The sequence below is a fragment of the Ptychodera flava genome, unplaced genomic scaffold (genome assembly GCF_041260155.1).
Source record: "Ptychodera flava strain L36383 unplaced genomic scaffold, AS_Pfla_20210202 Scaffold_106__1_contigs__length_256847_pilon, whole genome shotgun sequence".
In the NCBI taxonomy this organism is placed as follows: Eukaryota; Metazoa; Hemichordata; class Enteropneusta; family Ptychoderidae; genus Ptychodera; species Ptychodera flava.
This window is the reverse complement of record NW_027248288.1, coordinates 176,288-191,602: the sequence shown is the minus strand read 5'-3', so window position 1 is coordinate 191,602 and position 15,315 is coordinate 176,288. Positions and strand designations below refer to the sequence as shown.

The following is a 15,315-nucleotide window of genomic DNA, read 5'->3' as shown; positions in this document are numbered from 1 at the left end:
TGGCCAAAGTTGCATGTACAGTCCCAGTGGGTAGTTAATAATAAGTGTATACATCACCAAAATCAGTACATTCTCACAAACTTATTTCGGCTTGAATGTAAAATAAAAAAAAACAATGCTAGAAGATACAGCTAGTCGGGGCTTTAAGTTAACATGAGATTAATTCTAATCTTACCTAAACATGATATGTCATTTTATTTCGCATCATTTCAATTCATTTTTAACTTTCTAAATTATTTCTATTTATGCTGAAATAGAAATGTGGTGTTATTGTCAACATGCACATTTTGGATATTTATATGACCATGGATGTAAAAAGAGTCAATTTTTCATCAATGGTCTGACAGTCTTCAAGCTCTGAGATACTGCAGGAATGCATAGTGCAGTGTTGAGCCTTTTCAGGCCATGAAAATGCTTGATATATTTCTGATTCAAATATGTGTCCATGGACTGTCAGATTAATATGGTTATTCATCGTCATTATCGTGACTTGAAATGTGATTCATCATCTGTGTTTGAGACAATTTGATTTTTCTCAGTAGGATTTTTAACTCTTTTTTTTATATTTCTGCAAGTTGCAGGTCCCCTAGAGGTACATGTATTTATTAGGCGTTGAACAAATAGGGAAAGTGCAGTGTTCTCCCTAGGATCAAGGGCAAGCATGTCGGAAATTTGCATACAATTTACATAAATAATATGCATATATTAACATATATTTAAATACATACACACATAAAAACAGTCACTGCAAATTGTAGTCATTTAATATGCCTTTTATTTCACTTACACACTGCTGCATGAACATACATATCAGGGCACCATGAACTGAAATAAATTCATACAACAGTCCAACTTCAGTTGTAAAATTCAACTCGTACTCTCCTTGCATGGAGAAACATTTGCGATGAAACATTGCGTCACTTGTTTACGAAATTATACAGAGCAACGAAGCCACACAATCAGGGCGGTGTACCCCAGCGAGTTTTTGAGCACATATAACACGTTACGGTCACGGTCCCAATGAATAGAGGAACTGTTACGGTTTACCATAACAGAAAATTCAGACGTATTTACACGGATGATCGTCACCAAAATCATGAAACACCTGTCGTTTTAATAACTTGCCTCCTTAGCGAACCTGAAACGAGACCTCAACTTGAAAACAGCGCGAAACGCTCAAAGCCCACACATCGACCGCCATCTTGGAAATCGCCCGACCTGTTTACGTCACATGGCACAGTAGACATCATTTCGCGACCAAAAAGTTAATCCAAACTCATGTTTTTTAAAAACTTTGTGCGAAATAAAAAAAAAAGATGACAAGAATGCAAAAGAACGATTGCAAAATTAGCCAAAAAAAATCTTGTAAAATGACAGTGACCCCTAGGTCAAGTCAGCGTAGCGTAATATGACGTACACGTAACGTTGCAGCCCACGAACTCTACCGTTTGCTTGCTCTGATACTTTCACCGTTTGTCTCAACAACAAGAACAGAAAAATAATTAAAATACAAATTTACATTCGCAATGCTGCCATGGAGATTTCATGTAGACAAACCGTCATCAGGTATAGACGCCTTATAAACCTTTTTTGAGGGTCGCTATTTTGACCGATAGCTTTGACCACCAGCATTTTCACGGCGTCGACGTCACTGTAAATTCTCCCACGATAAACGGCCATTAACACGGCGCTCAACCAACATGATCAAAGTCACGGCCACACCGATGTGCTGCTCGTCCGGTGTTTTTCAACACCTATGTACGTGTCAATTGATTAATGTAAACCCGTCAATCGACATGAAAAAGTCTATTCAGGACTAAAACGATGTTGATAAGGCTAGTTTTGGCAGATGTCCCATGCCAATGAATACACTGAGCTGTCAAGTGGGGCTGTCAATCAAGGGTGTCGGGAAAAATCTGGAGCGTCACGGCATTGTAGCAAGCGTCACGGCAATCAAGGCAAGCGTCATGGAGACGTGATGCTTGAAGGGCCTAGGGAGAACACTGAAGTGTAGTGCCCAAAGGAATGACAGTCACACAAAAAGGCATGCCAACAACTGGGAACAATATGAGAGGTATGTACTCTACAAAGTATGCACTGATAAGTTTTTAGTCTAAAGTAGTGAACTTTGAAGGGCAAGTTAACCAAAGCACCAGTGTTGGTGAATTATAGTACATGAACATGGTTAAGGAGAACCATCATGACACATGTACGACAATTTTACTTAGCTGAACTTTGATGTTTGGTTATATTTGCAGGGCACCTAACAGCCATAAGCGACAAAATCTGCCTTTATAATCTTCTTTGAAGATAAAGATGTAATCGATAGTGATGCATCTTAGCCCATGTCAAATTTTGAAATCACAATGAAATATGTAAACCCTGGAAATTATTATAGAGGAGCATAGAGTTCAAACAACTTCAGGGGCTCTTCCATGAGTTCCAAAACACAAATGTACATGACATACAATAATTGCATAGTCAAACCAAGGAAATGTTCTTTTTAACACTGTCTCCCGACACTGGCCAAAATACTATTGAATGAATCCATGAAGTGTAATTTATGAACCTTGTCTTGGAACAAAACTTTGAAACAACATCACAAGACAAACTGAGGTTGCTGAGTCTGTTGCAAATTGTGTAATGAAAGATGAAACAAGCTTCTGTTCTGATAACATGTTCCAGATTACATGACATGCTCAAAAACCATATTTTATCTTTTACTAAAATTGAACGAAACTATTTTCCGAACAACATACAGTGTGCAAGAAAACCATTGCTTTTTTTCAAAAATTGTAGCATAATATATATTTTTGCATAATTGTACTGTCCCAAATACACAAACATGACCCCCAACAGATCACTAGCATGTGATTTCCAAACATTTAACAAATTCACCGCTCTCCCCTGTAATGAATCTAGCAAGTATGTTATTGTTATTCAATCACCGTAATTCAAATGACATAATCCAGCGGGGACTCCATGTATGTCATCAGTGATGACTTCTAGATCAAGTACCGAAAGATTAACTTTTAATCCATACTATTACTGGCACACATACACAGTCACATCAATCTTTGATTTGGGTGATTCCCCAGCGTAACATGCCCTCTTTTTAGTTCAATATTATGTTACAAGGCACTGTAGGTCAAGGCTGCATGATACAAAAATATTTCTATCTTCAATATTCCATCCTAATTTGACAGATGTAATATTCTAACCTATAGATCCTACTGTATTAGTTCTCGGCCAACGTACAAAGACTTGGTCCATTCGCTAAAACGCATAATTGACCATTCGCTAAAGCGAATAATTGATGACATGTTTTGCAAAATTATTATTGGAAGCACGACCATACTCCATGTGTCTGGGAGGTACATTGATTTTACAGTCTCTCCTAACAAAAACAGGAATATTTAGTCAATAACATAGGCAATGAATCAGTGAAAAAACATTTTGGTCTTCATATTTGTATATTTAGGCATAACATGTCAGTTTGATGTACAACAGTACATAGATGACCAGTTTCTTCAGTAAGGGAGCATTCAGTTATACAGCCGGGGGTAAGCCAGCACAATTTGAAGGGGGATGCGGTTCACCTTAAATTTGAAAATTGCAAAGGGGGTCATGTATTTTTCAAACAGCATTGGGGGTCACTCAATTTTCTTAAGTAGTTGACCTGTTAAAAAGAAATTTTAGTGTTCAAAAATATTCTGGGAGATAAAATGATTCGCTGCATGATTTCACTCGTGGTAGTCATTTAACTGTAAATCTGAACAAAAGTATAATTATCTGTCACATGAACATCTTGCTGTTGAAACTCAGAGGCTTGTCTTATTGTAAATCGAGCTCATGGAGGGCAATGAACAATTTCCATTACTTACGTATTAGAGATATAGCAACTTTTGTCAGGGAAAATATTTAAGTGACCTGTATACCACTAGTACCATGAAAAGTGAAATAGGTTTAGTTGAAATTCAAATATCAAAACTGTTGTCCTCATCTGAACCTTCAAACACCGTAATTTAATCAAGTACATTTGTATCAATTGTCAAACATCTCATAAAGCACCGATTGTGTTTAAGACTAAATGATTCTGTCGTGTGCGGGCGCTCCGGCGCACTGCGACCTGCGACCCTTTACCAGGTAGGTCGCAGTGCACCGGAACGCTCACATGCAACGGAACCTTTCAGTCTAATTGTGTTTGTGAAGCATTGAAAAAAAATTATTCATAGTTTTCTCATAGACTCCAATGTATAGTGAATCAACATTTCAGTGAAATTCAGAAATCAAATTTCTTGCATACATATCAACTTTTAACCATTCTTGTCTAGTGAAGTACTTAAAATGAATTATCAAATGTCTATAAATACACGGATTTAACCCTTTGAACCCGGCTCGGACAGAAATGTCCGATGACGTCATAGAGTACCAGGGGGTCAGGGTGCAAAGGGTTAAACAAAAACAAACAAAATTGATGGTGTACAGTCCTGATGATTTATTCTGTGTATCATTATTTCCAGGAACTGAAATACATACAATCTGGGCTATCCAAGGACTAGCATCAAGCTGAAGACATTTTGATAGTTGTGTGTGTTTCTTCTGAGGATAGCGACATGACAGAAGTTGCAAGGGTGGTGCCTTTATTCAGAGACTCTTGCCATGGGATAGAGAAAGAAGTGAAACTGCATATGGAAAAACACATGCATCAAAGGAAATGCATATTGAGGCTACCTTGCATTTAGGGCCTGGTATCAATCAGATCAGAGCCTGACAGACACATGACAATTCCAGCAGCATTGACAACTCATTACAGGACAATGTTTAATGTATAAGCATATTTTATACATTTTCTTGATTCTGCCAAAGGCTTAGTGATGTATTTTTTTGTTTCGAACAAAGACCACTCAACTTTTGAATTTTGTTAACCAGACAGAGGCTGTACTCATGAAAGTCCAACTGGGAACACTTTCTGTATGTTATTACACCGACTGAGTCATAATGAGTAATTAAGCTGAATACCCAAAGCTGTACATGTGTGAATATGTGGACTGTACGCGACGGATTACTGGCTGAGTTATAAGACCAATAATTCTGTCTTAGTCTCTTCAGTGGCCATATTTGATATTTCATGAACAAAGTGTTAAAAATGAGTGCATCTTTGCAAACAAATTTTACAGATTAAGTACACCAACTTACAACTACAGTTATTTTTGGCAACACTGTAGCTTTATGTACATGCAATGTGCTTGAATCTTAGCTCGAGTCTAGGTTGTAATCAAAATATTTGTATGGCAATTTTCAATGATATGGCAGAACTCATTATCATGTGTGATCTGTAATAGATACTAGCAATGCAACACAAAACATAGCTAAATGTGGAGTCTCTTTTCTACTTAGACATCCAAACACCCGGTACATCCAATTTTATTTTAAATCTTAGAGAACAATGGATTTATTATTTATTTGTAAAACTAAAGCCATAATTGCTGTGTAAAGTGAGTCAAGTTAAATCAGTTCTCAGATACTTGGTTGACACTTCAATATTGCATCTGAGAAGAAAACAATAAGTGTATTTTTTGTTTTTCACATGAAGTATATTGCTTGTATTTTTGAGGAGGTTTTGAGGAATTGTGTATTTTTTGTCCCATGTGATTTCCTATTTAACTATTTTAAATAAACAATTTAAACCGATACCTCTTCTATGATCTTGCTTTGGTAGATATGTGTGTATGTTAGATGGGTTAAATGTGCAAAGTAGTTAATACAACAATGATATTAATGTAGTTAATGAGTGCAGAACTACAGTACAATAGGTGCAAAAACAGAACAATCAGGTTCATATTTGGACCTACAAGATCCAAATTACAGAAGATTGAATATGTTTCTTTATGTTGTGCATAAAGATGTATAAATACAAATCAGGTTGATGCATAAATATGAATCTTTATGCATCTGTAATGTCCTGCATAAAGATGATTAAATTTAGTCAGCCATTAAACCCTTTTATGCACAAGCATAAAGGTGCATAAAGTTCCATCTTTATGCTGCATAAAGATGATTACAGATCATCTTTATGCAACTTTATGTCACCTTTATGATGCGCATAAATCTAGATTTTCATCTTGTGCTAATTATAGCAAATGACAGGCGTAGATAAATCCGACATTACTACTATAGTTTACTTCTACATTAAGGAATCAAATTGTGACATAAAATTAATTTCCTTCGAATCGTTAATTGAACAGAATTTTCCAAAGTCTATCCGGGGCCCATTAAGCAATATCTACTTAGCTTTGATTTAAGTTGGGTGAGTGGAATGAGTTTATGTACTCAAAATTCCAACGACATGACTCGGTAACTGAACTAACTTGTTTATAGCTTAGGTTTTAAACGCCAACGTTCACCTTAAATGGATAGCTCTGGGTGTGATTTCGAAATCAATTGCAAAATTAATAAATTTAAACAAACACCGTTGTCAACATTCTTTCCGTATAAAATGAATAGTGGATATGAGGGCGACAATGTCAACAGAATTAAAAATACTAAATTATAGTCTAACTTTTCTGTTCGAACGATATGGCAGGAATTATCATTCGCATTGTTAACTTAATAAGCATGAGCATCTTGTTTAAATTTATGAATTTTGCAACCGATTTCGAAATCACAACCAAAATATCCATTTAAGGTGAATGTTGGCGTTTAAAACCTAAGCTATAAACAAGTTGGTTCAATTACCGAGTCAGGTCGTTGGAATTTTGAGTACACAAACTCATTCCATTCATCCAAATTACATCAAAGCTAAGTATATATTGCTTAATTGGGCCTCGGATAGACTTTGGAAAATTCTGTTCAACTAACGATTCGAAGGAAAATTAATTTTATGTCACAATTTGATTCCTTAATGTAGAAGTAAACTATTGTAGTGATGTCGGATTTATCTACGCCTGTCATATGCTATAATTACGGCAATTGTCTGACCTGACTGGGTAATTGTCAGAATTTTGACCAAAGCCCAACTCACAGCCGACATCAATCTAGGTACTGTTGAAACAAATGAGGAAGTGAAACTTTCAATAAATATGACAAAAAGCAGAACAGGAAGATTTGAAAAATTCTGATGTAACTACGCGAGGAGTAACAGTCCGACGACCACCCTGTGACTAGCCATGAGTTCATTTTTTTAAGTTTTTTAACCTTGATAGCTGGTGAGCAGTTCTTGAGAATACAAATAATTAGTGTGCCATGTTTTGCTACTATATGCACGGCTTTGCTTTATGAAACACAATAACCGGAAACAGCCACGGTTGTGTCTCAGTGTGGTATTATGGTGGGATTGACCAATAAGTGAACCTCCGTCGCCCGTGTAGTTTTTAGATGTAAACATTACGCATATGGTTCAGCTGGGTAGAGATGTTGACCAACACACATTGTTGTTACATCAAAAATTACTGCTCTTTATGGTTTTTCTTGTCAGGCAAAGCTCCTGTAAATAGTTATTTCACCCAAGTAGATTTAAAACAGCTTAGTTATCGCAAAATATTTCCTATTCTCTGCCAAACTTCAACGTTGCCATCTGTAGTATGAAGAAGTTTTAAGCACTACAACGATCGGTTTGAGCACGATTTTCCATGTGCCGTAACAAGTTTTTTCAAACTTCCCAATTGCTTGACTTGAGTAAAGCTGCATTCAAAACACCTGTGAAAGGGGCAAGAAAATCCAAACAAGTTCTCCCTGACAGATTTTTTCAAATGCCCCTTAAAAAACTCACATGGGTTCAAATCCTCCTTCTGACTAGCTATAAGTTTGAAATCTCCCACAAAGGGCCCGGACAGATATTACAGGTAGGTCGCATTTTTTTAGCAAGCATTTTTGAAGGGTAATGGAATTTCTTGCATGCCTTTGGGGAGGGGGGGGTTCGACATTTTTTGCGCAACTATAAGATGACATAATGTGGCCGATAATGTACTTCGTCATAAATATCAAATCATAATACATTTAAGTCTACTGACATTCCCCTCAAGTTACATCTTTAGATTTAAATATGTTTTATATCCATGTGAATTTACTTGGTTCATTACACATTGAAGTCTATGATAAAACTGTGAATTGAAAGCCTTGCTATACTTTTTCAATGACATATATACACATGGGATAATTAACATAATTGTACTTGATTAGAATATGATGGTTACACGTTAATATTATATGTATAAGAAATCTGATTTTAGAATCTCACTAAAATGTTGATCCACCATACATTATAGTCTATGGCAATACTCTAAATAATTTTACACTGCCAAACTTGCTATACTTGTGCATGTATGGAAGTTGGATAATGGTCAGTATTGCACTTGATAAGAGTAGACATTTGATAATTCAGTTTAACGTACTTGATTAGACTAGGGTTGCTTCAAGTAGATTCATTTGCAAGAAATTTGGATTTGGAATTTCACCGAAATTTAGATTCACTATACATTGTAGTATATAAGAAAACTATGATTACTTTTTTCATTAAAAACGTGCTAAGTCTTGTATTTATTGGCGATGGATAATTCATTTTAAAGTACTTGATGAGACTAGCGTGGTCACAAGTGGATGTGCCAAGGCAACATGTTTGAGTGACAGATAATTGTACTTTTATTCAGATGAACAGTTAAATGACTTCAGAGAATGGGGTCATGCAGTGAATCATTTTTATTTCCCAGGATATTTTTGTTTAATATTATATATTTGGATATATCCTTAGCTGGTAAGGCATGTATTTCCTCTGTACTGCAAGTAATTTGTATATTAAGCTTATTTTGTGCTGGCTTTTGTGCTAATGTTTAAGAAATGGACCAAGGTAATTGGAATTTTAAGTTCAAGGGAAAAGAAGTTTAATTTCGTTTAAGTCATCCGCGGAGTTTATGTGATGTCTTATTAACGTACATATGTTTTGTATGTATGGAGAGAAAGTTTTACACTTACAAGAACAAGGAATACGACTTGACTTGGCCACAGCGTTGGAGTCCTTCTCTTCGTGTAGATCAGACTCTTTGGCCGGAGACCTGCTTCGCAAACTGTATGACATCTACCGAAGAAGACAGAAGTCTGAACGTAGCCACTTCGAAAATTCACAACCTTTTGTAATTGTCTGGCAACGCAGACAAGTATACCATAAGGCCAAATGAGTAAATGGAATCCCTTAGGAGAAGATTCAAGAGAACGAAAAATATATATATCAAATGTTTCCACCTACACACAGTATGACAACTACATGCAGTATAATAGCTACATACAGTATGACGAAATTACTATATTTAACTTCAAAAATATCAACATAGTGTAATGCCACAGCATCATATGCTGCTACAGTAAGTGTGCGAATAGGAAATAACATTAATCGTGTAGGGTGTGTACTCGTGGCAGTCACCTACCTTGTAGTAGATTCAGCGGCTCCAAAAAAAATTCAGGCAGGTGACCTGAGGTTTTATCTGCCTGGACTATACCCGCCGCTAGGTTTTTGGTAACCTCCCAGGAAGTTACTTCAACCAATGATTAAGGAAAACAGACATTTTATGGGCTTTTCCGTAACTCCAATTATAGACCGAAACAAGTTGACAGAAATCTCCGCCCAGTCTTGTATTGCATACTGCATTATTTTTAACACTACGCGTCAAGTGACAGATGTCACCAGGTTTGAAGGCACTCAAATACATCTCGGATTGTAGCTTCAAATTCGACGATCTTCTGTGTGTCGGGGAGATTTCCTACGTAGCCACTCATTAACACGTCTAACGCGAAAAATGAAGCGCTATTACGACCGAGGATGTTATTCGAGAACAGTTGATCATGATTGATTCTATTTTGAGAACTACAATAACCTCATTGACAAGCTTCAATGTCGGATATGGCGGAGAAAAACTCACTGGACGATCTCAACATTTTGTTTGTTGGATTAAGCGACAGGCTATCGAGGGACCAAGTAAAAACGATGAAACAAGCTTTATCGGGCACTGTATCACAACATGTACAGGAAGATGACGTACACATTGGTGAAATTTTCATCTATTTAAATCAATCCCGTAAAATTACAAAGAAAAACCTAAAATTTTTAAAGGATCTTCTTTCGGCAGCCGAACGACAGGACCTCGTCGAACAAGTAGAAAAGTTTGAAGTTGACCAGAAATCCGACCTAGTTACCAGTAAGTAGAAACCAATGTTAAATTTTGTCTCCTACAAAATCCGGCAATAAACATGGACATTCATTGCAGTCATAGCTACCATAAAAGCTCTTTTAAAATATGACTAGTCGGTATGGTCTCAGGGCATACTATGAAGAACCGGCTGTGGTGCGGGAACAGAATGAAATTAGCGTGTGTTATATTGACAGAGAAGATTTATCCAGAGTAAGATGTTGCATGTTACTATCAGGCATTAATGAAGTATTTCAAATTCATGCATGCTTAATCGATTTTACTATTAATTTGCAGGGTTTCGGTTCCACTAAAATAAAATGATTTCAGCATATTGACCAAACTTTATCATATAAATTGTACGCCCTCTACCTCTTTCGCTTCTGTTGACCTTTCGCTCGTGTTGTTTAAATATTTACTTCAGTTCCTCCCTTTTTTAAAACAGTCGATGACGCTCTTCTAAACAAGGAAGAAGACATTGAATTTGCCAAGAACAAGTTTATCAAAGATATAATAACGTGTACTGACAACTTGAAAGATATGCTCCAGTCGAAACGACGAAAATTAAAGTAGACACACAAGTATTAAGATTGTAATGGAGTTATGAGTTACTCGTTGGAATTTAGGTATCCTTTGTTGTGCTTTTGTATACTTGTTATTAGTCATCTAAGTTAGATTTTGCTGAGACTTGGTTCAAGTCGGTGAATTTTTAAAAAAATAACACTATTTATAATAGTTTCCCTTGTGTCTCTCCTATTTTGTACAAACCTATTCCGAATTTGGTAGCCCTGGCCAGGTTTTCCTAGCGATTGAATGCGTTTGCTTTGAGTCTGCGCAGTAGTGAGTAAGGTTCCGGGTGAAACTCTCTTGTATAGCGTTCACCCCACTCAATGTGCCCACTCCACTCATCGTGTCCACGACACTCACGCGTTTCACATGGAAATAAAACACAAATGTCGCGTTAACTCCATCCAAAAGTTAACAAATCACAGACTTGAACCAAGTCTACATTTTGCTTAGAAAATCACGTATCGTTTGTTAAATTTTAGAACAGTGTAAATGCTTTCAAACCAGTGGTGAGAGACTTGCCCTTTTCACGGAACATTCTCTGTTATTTAGCGGAATCATTTGTTTGTTAGTTTATTTGCTTTGCGTTGTTTTTTGTTCTTCAAAACCATAATTGATACTTATTACTTGCTTTAGTATTCACATTCTATATAATAAAACACAGATTCTTAGCCTTGCAGTCATTTTTGCCCATCACATCGTTTATCGTTGCCTGTCTTGGCAGGGAGGACAAACCAAAGACATAATTAAGAATATAGCAAAGAGGGAACCTTTGGAAAATGTTTCACCTGAAATTAATCAGAAAAGAGAGGTATTCCAGAAATGATATCGGGTTTACACTTTACTTCCACATCACGTTCTTTACATTTTAGTACTATTAATGATACAAACAATGTCCTTTTTTGACATCACTTCAAATGAGAGGTTTGAATAACAAGGGCTCAACTACTAAATTTGACGATTACAGCACATTTCTTCACACTCTACAATACTCATTGAAAATTTTATGTTTCCATAGTTTTCGTGTAGAACATACAGCGCCATCTTCGGTGTACCAATGACCTTTTTTAAAACAGGTGGTTAAGTCTATTTCATTTTTAAAGACCATCGTGTGAAATTAGTCATCTTCAATGTGTTAGAACTTCAGTTGTCTCTTTCAAAGTTTTGACGTGTTTTGTAAATCAATTCGTTATTCGGAATACAAATCTTTGTTCGTTGGCGAAATTCAAACAAGGATTCGAATAAATATATGTATCCTATATCTGACCGCTTGTCTTTTTCTTTTTGTCGTTTTCTTTTTTAATAAATATATATTTTCCTATCACACTGTTGCAGCCAGGACGCGCCCTTGTGACAATGTCGCCAAAACGGAACCCGTTGTCCCGGAATTTTGCGCACTGCGGGTCACCTCGGGCGCACTCGTGAGTCGACTGTGTTCAATTGGTGTAGTCTGCAAGAAATATTTGTTATTGACGATGACCTTTGTTTTGCATGATTATTTTAAGGCTTATATTTACGTACTTTTGGAGCTATGATTTCAGTAATTAAAACACTTCACTTGATATTCTTACTTGCTTTTAGTCTGACTGAGATCTAATTAGCGGCAGATAAAGAATACTGTTACAATTATACTTGCCTGAAATTAGGTATAGCGACGCCGACCCTTAGCTCGGATTTTGTTTTATGAAACTTAATTATTACAAAATAGTACAAAATTTGATTGACAACTGATGCATGTGTTCCCTCATTTAATATGGCTGCAACACTGCCTACCATATAGATTGTATATTGCTATTTAAATATATCATTAATTGTTGAAGAAGAAACGTAGTGTCATATTGTTCATAGTTATTGGGATTGTACTCTGTCTTGATTTGTATAATCTTATCTAGGATTACTTAAGTATTTTCCCGATAGACTAAAAATTCGCTAATTGTTAAATTTTTGAGTCATATGTATATAAAATAAAATTCATGTCGGTCAGAAATATTTATCGTACGATAGCATCCATTTTTGGCATTCATTGCCTTTTTAATTCAGAAATATGCGTTTGTATGACTCTACGAATCAGTCATATTAGATATTTTACATTTTTCGCTAGTTTTAATTTTCCATCTAAGAAGAAATAAGCCATTGAGAAGGATATTGCGTATAATTTTTTAAAATTCAACTCTGCAAGCTTTCTATTGTTAGTCAGCCCTGTAGTTTGATTGATCAATATTTTATTTCATTGAGAAGGGATATAAAACTTCATATATTGATAGCAAGAGTTTCCCCTTTAAGAATATAGAAACTGCTTTAATATAAGGGTTTAATACATGATTTGAAGTTACTTTGTAAGGATTTGTGAAATACACCTACCCCACCCAATCAATATTCAGGTAATTATAAAACTTCAAATGAAACAATACGTGTTTCTACAAGTGTTCCTTTCAAGCTGAAAAGTATTGTCTTTGTGATAATAATCATTTCAGAAATACAATTACTTTTATCTTTGAATTTGCGTAAAACATAATTTGCATCGATAGAATCTGCATCTTTATCCGGGATATCACTGACAAACACTATTGGCTGGTGTCTCACTCAATGGTGGCTATAACACTGGCACTACTGTAGATTTCCTGTTTCACTGTTTATTTCTTGGTTCCTCCTTTTCACTTTGAATGTGTATCATGGTTGGCTGCTTGAATATGCCATTGAGATTTCAAAGATTGATGAATCTCTCGATGTCGGTTCCTGGCTGCCTGAATTCTGCCTGGAAGTGAAGTTTTGTACACTCTGCCGTTTAGTAGCTCAGCTGGTGATGGTATATTGGTCTTGATTGGAGTTGCTCGAATATTGAGCAATGCGAGGTTTGGATCCTCTCCTGATTCCTTGCATTTGTTGAGAATGTTCTCCACGGTCTGCACATGTCTTTCTATGAAACCATGCCCCTTGGGGTAGTATATATGGTGACGATTTTATGACTCTGAAACCGTACTTCTTAGCAAAAGTTTGAAATTCTCTTGATGTGAACTGACAGCCATTGTCACAGACTAGGGTATCTGGTATGCCCTGCTCTGCAAACAAGATTCTTGTTTTGTTCACTATATTACTTGCCCTGATGTCCTCTAAATTCCTGATGAATGGAAATTTGGAGTAGTAATTTGCTATTATCATATACCACTTGTTATGTTTTCATCTGCATACATACCAAACAATCATCGGTATGGGCCAAACAATGCAACTAAACACGTGCATGAACTCAATTATAATGCTTCGCTCCATGCTGGGCGGAAGTCTTCAAGAGCAAATTACAATACAACACACGAACACAGGCATGCAGCTTTGCTAACGTTGAGGGCGCATATCTCTACTACTGCAATACGCTACAATGTTTTTTTTTCAATATCTTGTGATCCGCGCGCAGTCGCCACTTCAAATATCGACCGTTGGCATTAAAAAATGTGTTTTTAAAATGCTACCAAGTGGAAGTGCCACTCTAAGTGTCACTTGACACAAATACTTTTGAGTCATATACCCAGGTCGTAGTTTGAAGGGATCAAACGTTTTTGTAAATTTTTCATTTTATAATTATCCATCGAATCCATCAACATTGTGTATAATATGCTTTAGTCAATTTGTTTAATCGCTGTGACGGGGTTGTGGTGTAGAGTGCCCTCTTGGGGCAATCTCTCCATTGTTCAAGTAAGCCAGGTTCCCAGCATGCTCCTTTCTCTTCCCGCCTTTACTTTTTTGCGTTTCTTTGACTTGTGCGTACCTTCCCTCATGAACTTTTCACAAGGCCGCTGGTTCGATGCTTAGCAGACCCAGACGTAGTTGTAACATTTGTAAAGAGCCGCTGTCACATCACGAAGGTCCATCAGGTCGATTCTGGAGCCGAAACTCTGACAATATCTTTAATTCACCATGTCAAGCCCTGAGTAGCAGTCACCTATTCATGACGTTATCGAGAGCTACCGAAGACTTTCGATTGTCAGACACAAGACGCGAGGCCCAAAATGTTACCGAGAAAAATGGTGAGCTGTCTTGATGACGGATTCTAGAAGACAAATGTTGGATGCGATAAAGAAAGAATATAAGCAGTTTATAATAGAGATGGAGCTGCAAAACAGTTAGAGGAAAACGAGAAACTGAAGGCAATGGCGGCCAATTCGATAGGAGCGACCATTTCAAGTCTCCGACAGGACAAGGATCTGTTCAAGAAATCCAGAAAGGTAGATAAATCTCTCAAAGCTTCCTCCTCATTTTCATCATCGACGTCCAGCTCCTCTGACAGCGACACTGACACATCCACAAGTGGCCACTATCAACAAGACAGCAAAATCGAGCAGAGGTAAGCTGGACTATGAAGCATTTAGAAAGTCACACAAGAAGAAAAAACCCAAATCTAGTGCTGTTGATTTATTAGTCTCAGCCAACTTGAGTTAATCCAACTCTGGCAAGGTCAATTGCTCCTGCCGAAGAGCACACAAAATGACAATCATGAGAGAGTAGGCAAATGTGAATTCTGACTAATTGCCATATTACATAGTGACCTACCAAAAATTTGTTGCAAAACTACAAGACA

At 36.7% G+C, this 15,315-nt stretch overlaps 2 long non-coding RNA genes across 2 annotated transcripts; both read left to right on the top strand.

Annotated features, from left to right (window-relative positions):
* Positions 1-1,391: 1,391 nt before the first annotated feature.
* Positions 1,392-5,694, top strand: LOC139126612 (uncharacterized). Its single transcript, XR_011550661.1, has 2 exons — positions 1,392-2,074; positions 4,524-5,694. It is a non-coding gene; the product is annotated as an uncharacterized lncRNA (long non-coding RNA).
* Positions 5,695-9,178: 3,484 nt separating this feature from the next.
* LOC139126602 (uncharacterized) lies at positions 9,179-12,011 on the top strand. Its single transcript, XR_011550653.1, has 2 exons — positions 9,179-10,187; positions 10,624-12,011. It is a non-coding gene; the product is annotated as an uncharacterized lncRNA (long non-coding RNA).
* Positions 12,012-15,315: the final 3,304 nt, after the last annotated feature.